We start from the raw sequence: 6,919 nt of genomic DNA, 5'->3' as shown, positions 1-6,919 counted from the left end.
CACCAGAGAAGGGTGTACCACAGCTAAGGAAACACCCAGGCTGGATCTTGGTGCTCTCCTGACCAGGTTCTGCATGTGGGACACAAAAGATGTGATAGCCATGAAGTGATATGCCACTTCAGGGGAAATCCCCTTGCCCTGGTCTCCTTCCTGGTCTGGAGGACAATGTCTCTAAGAGGGCTGTTATGAACAGATGGAGAGCTTCTTAAGAGGACCCACACACTTGGGGCCTAAGGTCTGGATCTGGCAGCCGTGTATTTAAAATGTTTCCGGGATGCCTGGCTGGCCCAGTCAGTGGAGCAGGCGGCTCTCTATCACAGGGTTGTAAGATCGAGCCCCATGTTGGGTGTAGAGATTACTTAAACATAAAATATTTAATACAATAAAAGGTTTCTGAATTATGATATCTTCTTTAAAAATTTTTTTAACGTTTATTTATTTTTGAGACAGAGAGAGACAGAGCATGAACGGGGGAGGGGCAGAGAAAGAGGGAGACACAGAATGGGAAGCAGGCTCCAGGCTCTGAGCCATCAGCCCAGAGCCGGACGCGGGGCTCGAACTCACAGACCGTGAGATCATGACCTGAGCTGAAGTCGGACGCTTAACCAACTGAGCCACCCAGGTGCCCTGAATTATGATATCTTTAGAAGGGGCCTGGACTCCATAGTTTTCTATAGGTTCAAGTACTGCCTATTGTCTTATTTTTAATAACTTTATTGAGATATACAGTTGGCCCTTGAACAACATGGGTCAGTACTGCGTGGGTCTACATATATGCAGGTTTTTTGGATAAATATGGTATGGTACTGTAAATCTTTTCCTTATGACTTTCTTAATAACATTTACTTTTCTCTAGCTTACTTTATTGTAAGAATATAATATATAATACATAACATACTAAATATGTGTTAATCTACTGTCTGTTATCAGAAAGGTTTCTATCAACAGTATGCTATTGGTTAAGATTTGGGGGAGTCAAGGGGAGCTTGGGTGGCTCAGTTGGTTAGGTGTCCGACGTCAGCTCAGGTCATCATCTTGTGGTTCATGGGTTTGAGCCCCACTTCGGGGTCTGTGCAGATAGCTCAGAGCCTGGAGCCTGCTTTGGATCCTGTGTCTCTCTGTCTGTCTCTGTCTATGTCTCTCCCTCTCTCTCTCTCTCAAAAATAAATAAACCTTAAAAAAGATATGGGGGAGTCAAAAGTACACATGGATTTTAGACTGTGTGGGGGGTTCAGCATCCCAATCCCCTGCATTGTTCAAAAGCCAAGTGTAATCGACATGCAATAAAAATTTGCTATTTTAAAGTGTAGAATTTAGTGGTTCTTATTATTAGGGTGTATGTTGTCACCGCTAACCCTAATTGCAGAATGCTTTCATCACCTCAGAAAGAAACCTTGTACCCATTATCACTCCTCATTCTCCCTCTGCCACTCCTAGCCCCTGACAACCACTAATCTGCATGGGTTTCTGTGGATTTGCCTATTTTGGACATTTTCTATACCTGGAATCATACAACTTGTCTTTTGTGTCTGGCTTCTTTTACTTGGCATAATATAGTTTCAATGTCCATACTGCTGCATAATCTTCCATTGTATGGGTACACTGCATTTTGTTGATTCATATGTAAACTGGGGGGCATTTGGGTTGTATCTGCTTTCTGCCTGTTATAAATAATGCTGCTATGATTATTTGTGTATACATTTTTGTGTGGACACATGTTTTCTGTTTTCTCGGGTGTCTTCCTACAAGTGGGATTACTGGGTTGTATGGTATCCCACATACAATTTGATTTTGATTTTGCCATCCCAATGGGTATGAAGTCATTTTTCATTGTGGTTTTCATTTGCATTACCCTAACACCCCTTGATGTTGAGAATTGTTCATGTGTTTATTGACCATTTGTATAGTTTCTTTTGAGAAAAGTTTATTCAAATCCTTTTCCGTCTTTAATGTGGTATTTTTTTTTTTAATTGTCGAGTTTCTGAGTTGTTTATGTTTTGGATACAAGTCTCTTAAGTGATTTGCAAATATTTCCTCCAGTGGGTTGACTTTTAACTTTTTTAATGGTGCTCTCTGAAGCACAAATTTTAAAGTTTTGATAAAGCCCAAATTTACCTATGTTTTCTTTAGTTTCTTGTGGTTTTGGCATTATGCAAATCATTGTCTAATCCAAGGTGATAAAAATTTATGCCTACATTTTATTTTTAAGAGTTTTTTGTTTGTTTGTTTGTTTGTTTTAGTTTACACTCTGACGTTTAGGTTGGTGATTCATTTTTGAGTTAATTTTTGTTAAAAGTAAAGAAGGGTCCATCTTTATTCTTTTGCATGTACTTATCCAGTTGTCTAGTGCCATTTGTTGAAAAGACTATTCTTTCCCCATTGAATTGTCTTGGCACCCTTGTTGAAAATCAGTTGACCACAGGTGAATGAGTTTATTTCTGGACTCTCCAATCTCCACTGATCTTCATGTCTATTTTTATGCCAGTACCACTCTACCTTGATTCACGGTAGCCTTGTAGTAAATTTTGAAACCAAGAAGTGTTGGTCCTCCAACTTTGTTCTCCTTGAAGCATGTTTGGCTATTTGGGGCCCCTTGCATTTCAGTATGAATTGTAGGATCAGCTTCAATTTCTGAAAAAAGGGCACCTGGGATTTTGAAAGATACTGTGTTGATTCTGTCAATCAGTTTAGGGAGTATCACCAATTTAACATTATCTGTTCCAATTCATGAACATGCTCTGTCTTTTGATTTATTTAGATCTTCTTTACTTTCTTTCAACAATATTTTGTAGTTTTCAGTGCAAAAGTCTGACACTTTTTGCCTCACTTATTCCTAAGCATTTTATCCTTTTGGGGAGTGGGATGGAAATAGGGCAAGTTAAAATACCACAAGGCTTACTGTTCTAACAGAGATTCAGTCATTTTTAGTGAATAAATGCTCTTCCAATTGTTGTAAGCCTTTGGTTAACTTCCAGAATTTTAAAGTTGATTTCAACAATATTTGTCAGTGTTCTCATTTGTTTTATGGAGGAGTAGATTTTTGGAAGTCTTTATTCTGATGTGACAGAAATCAGAACTCCTCATTGTTTATAACACTGCCTTTCTTAGGTTACCTTCTGGTCTCTGAGGACATTTGAGATATATAGGCAAGTGACTGGCAAACAAAGAGGTATGACACAGAAATTCATTGGGCTACAGGGCATCCTGGTGGGTGTCATATATTAACAGATATATTGGGCCAAAATTCCCATCACTGAGGTCACAGGCAGAGTCGTAAAACTGAGGTGTTGTAAGTTGTTCCTCAGTGAATTAGAAGTGAGACAGCAATGAAGTGTCTAATAATAAGGCACATTTTTCATGTTTCTTGGTGGAAGCTCAAACCAAGAGGTATATTGTGAAATCCCAAATCTAGGAATGACAAATGCATTTTAAGTGTCAACTTTAATCAATCATAATAATAGCCTGGAGCTCAGTGTAAAGAAGATTCTGTGATTATGGGGCATCTGGGTGGCTCAGTTAGTTGAGCATCTGGCTCTTGATTTCAGCTCAGGTCATGATCTCATGGTTTATGGGTTCCAGCCCTGTGTTGGGTTCTGCATTAATAGCACAGGGCCTGCTTGGAATTCTCTCTCTCCCTCTCTTTATGCTCCTCCCCCATGTACATGTGTTTGCTCTCTTTCTCAAAAATAAATAAACATTTAAAAAATATATATTTAAAAACAGAAAATTCTGTGATCACATGTAGCCTTAGTGCCAATCACTGCATTGGTCAGGTTCAGCCAGGAAATAGTGGCCACTCAAATGGGGTGAATGAGGAGTTTTAATAAAGGGATTATTTAAGACTCTGTGGCAAAGTTAAAGGAAGTCTGTGAGGGAGGCTGCTGTACACAGGCCAGAAATTGTGATTTCCACTCCAAGGCCTACAGGATGTTCCAAAGGATTGATTGAAGAAATGAGAGTTTCAGTGATTGATCTAGAGTTCTTCTTTTGGCCATTTTTTAGTACCATATATGAGATTACTTGTAAAATCAATACTCTGTCCTTAAAAATTTCAGAAGTTGTAATTTAAAATGCTTGGGAACATTTATAGCAAAATGAATATAACTTATTACTAACTTTTATCAAATATTTAAACTTTCTCTAATACAGTGAGAGATTCCACACTACTAAGGATTTTCACTGTAGACATCATTATCTTGCTTAATTCTCACAGCAGATGAATCCATCCAAGGTTTGAGAGTCCCCAAGACCACCCTGACTTCTGACATCAAATTTGAGGGTTGTCAAGACCACCCTCATATTCAATAATTTGCTGGAAGGACTCCTAGAACTCACTAAAAGCTCTTATACTCACAGTTATGGTTTATTACAGTGAGAGGACACATGATAAAATCAGTAGAGAAAAGAGGCACATGAGGCAGTGTCCAGGAGAATTCCAAGCAAGAACTTCCATTTGTCCTCTCCCAAAGTTGTGGAGTTGTGAGCAGTACTAACTTCTCTGAGTAATGTGTGATGATACACATGGATTATTGCCACTAGGATGTTTTGCTGAGTTTTGGTATCCATAGTTTTTATTGAGTTTGGTCATATAGTCATGGTTAACTGCCTACCTGGCTGACCTTAGTCTCTAGCCCCTCCAAAGGTCCAAGTAATATTGTGTGGCCCAAGATCACTCCCCCCCAGCAAAAATTACATCGTTAGCATAGACCTTCTGACATGGCCCAGGGTCCCAGGTAAACAAAGACACTCTTGTCAAGCAGAATATTCCAAGATCTTAGAAGCTACTTCACAGGGGTCAAGGGCAAAAGCCAGACCTCTCTTTGGGCAAGGTTCATCCTTTACTACATAAGCATGTACTAAGGTTATAGAAGCCTAATATAAAAACAGAATGCCTATAGACAGGCAGACATCTGATAGGGATTTTCCTTTTGTCTTCATAGCTCAGTGATATTTTTAAGTGTATATAAGAATTACTGTGTACAGAATTTTATATACTGGACATCATGTGCTGTATAGGGGACTTTCATGGGAACTTTGGCTTTATAGGCTGCCTCTTAAAAATACCTTCTCATTATCCCCAACTCCTTCCACAGAAACACATAAGCTCTTGCTGCTATAAAAAAAAGAAAAGCAAAAGCAAACAAACAATAGCACCCTAAAAAATGGTTTTTACAGAAGAACTTAATCTGGAAATTTGGTTTCTGTTAGTGCTACAGTTAAGATTCTAGACATGAGGGGTACAGGGTGGCTCACTTGGTTAAGTGTCCAACCCTTGGGTTTGGCTCAGGTCATGATCTCTCGGTTTTGTGAGTTTAAGCCCCGTGTTGGGCTCTGCACTGGTAGCATGAAGCCTGCTTGGGATCCTCTCTCTCTCTCTTTCTCTGCCCATCCCCTACTTGTGCTATCTCTGTCTCTTTCAAAACAAATAAATAAACTTAAAAAAAAAAAGATTCTAGCCATGAAAACTGTGCTAGGTCATACATTTTTTTCAATTCATTTGCTTAGGATTGTGAAACCAATTACTGGGAACTCTGGGGACCATTTTGGGGGTATCTCTTTCTGATGCAAAGTTGACTAAAGAATGAGGAAATTGTATGAAATTGGCATTCTCAATCTACAGAATCAACAAGTTGACAGAGCAATTTGAAGAAAATTTTTATAATAGTTATTATTACAAGTAAGTAAAATGTAACATGTTTTTTCTATTTCTCCCAAAATTCACTCCTTCAGAATTGTTCAGTATGGTTATCCATCTTTGATTTTGGTGGGCATGTAACAGTACTGGGCTCTGCCTTCTTGGCTGAAATACTGTAGATGACCTTGATATAATTTATCAACAAAAAGCATTCTCTCCAGAAACCTTAATAAGTTAGCAATGAGTTTCTGTGGTGGGTTTTATTTTTCTTCCTTTTTGACATTTTGACTTATAGTATTTCCTTCACAGGAGCCATGTTTGAGGAAAACAGTGATTCTCACTAATGGCTACATGCAGCCTGTCCTTACAGCATGAATCCAGATAACCAACAAAATATCCTAATACCAATAAATATTTTTTTTTGCATGACACACTAGTAATTAACTTTGCAAATTTGTTTTTTTGAAAAAAAAAATCTTGGTTGCACAATAGATCACTAGTTGCCAGACTATGATTTCACACACTAGGAAAATTACCAAAATTTGGGGCGAATTGACGTAAAGTCATCAGATATTTTCTCTTGCCAAATACAGACACTATAAGGGGAGAAAATCCCCTAGAATCTATTGTCAGAATTATTTCATGAAAGAATGTTTTTGTGTTAATAAGTAAGTTAATCAATATTATTTGCTGATTTAGTTTCCTTGTTTTTCTGCTTATATCCTACTTTTTCTGTCCAAGTTCCATACCAAGCTTTTGTGTGTTATCCTTGTGCACAGGCCATGCAAACCTTCTCTGGATCATTCCAATTTTAGTAGATGTGCTGCTGAAGTGAACACTGTATCGATCTTTTAAAGGACATCTTTCAGGGGCGCCTGGGTGGCTCAGTGGGTTGAGCATCCAAATCTTGGTTTTGGCTCAGGTCATGATCTCACAGCTTCATGGGTTAGAACCCCCATGTCGGGCTCTGTGCTGGCAGCTTGGGGCCTGCTTGGGATTCTCTTTCTCTCTCTGTGTCTCTCTCCCTCCCTCCTCCCTTTGCCCCTCTCCCACTCACACTTACTTCTCTCTCAAAATAAATAAACTTAAAAAAAAAGACATCTTTAAAAACAAAATAAAATAAATGACATCTTTCAGTAGTAATTTCATTGAAGATGAGCAATTAAAACCATGGCATCTGAAGCAGAATGCCTGTGCTTGAATCCCAGTTTGGTCGGATACTAGCTGTGTGACCTTGGACATGTTACTTAGCCTCCCTGTATCTTAGTTACATCATCTCTAATA

At 38.7% G+C, this 6,919-nt stretch overlaps 1 non-coding gene across 1 annotated transcript; it reads right to left on the bottom strand.

The window, feature by feature from the left end:
* Positions 1-6,367: 6,367 nt before the first annotated feature.
* On the bottom strand, positions 6,368-6,474 carry LOC125163132 (U6 spliceosomal RNA). The gene has a single exon (XR_007151298.1). It is a non-coding gene; the product is annotated as a U6 spliceosomal RNA (small nuclear RNA).
* Between the last annotated feature and the right edge of the window lie 445 nt (positions 6,475-6,919).

The sequence above is a fragment of the Prionailurus viverrinus genome, chromosome A3 (genome assembly GCF_022837055.1).
Source record: "Prionailurus viverrinus isolate Anna chromosome A3, UM_Priviv_1.0, whole genome shotgun sequence".
Taxonomy (NCBI): domain Eukaryota; kingdom Metazoa; phylum Chordata; class Mammalia; order Carnivora; family Felidae; genus Prionailurus; species Prionailurus viverrinus.
The sequence above is the reverse complement of the archived record's forward strand: the minus strand, read 5'-3'. Positions and strand labels throughout refer to the sequence as shown.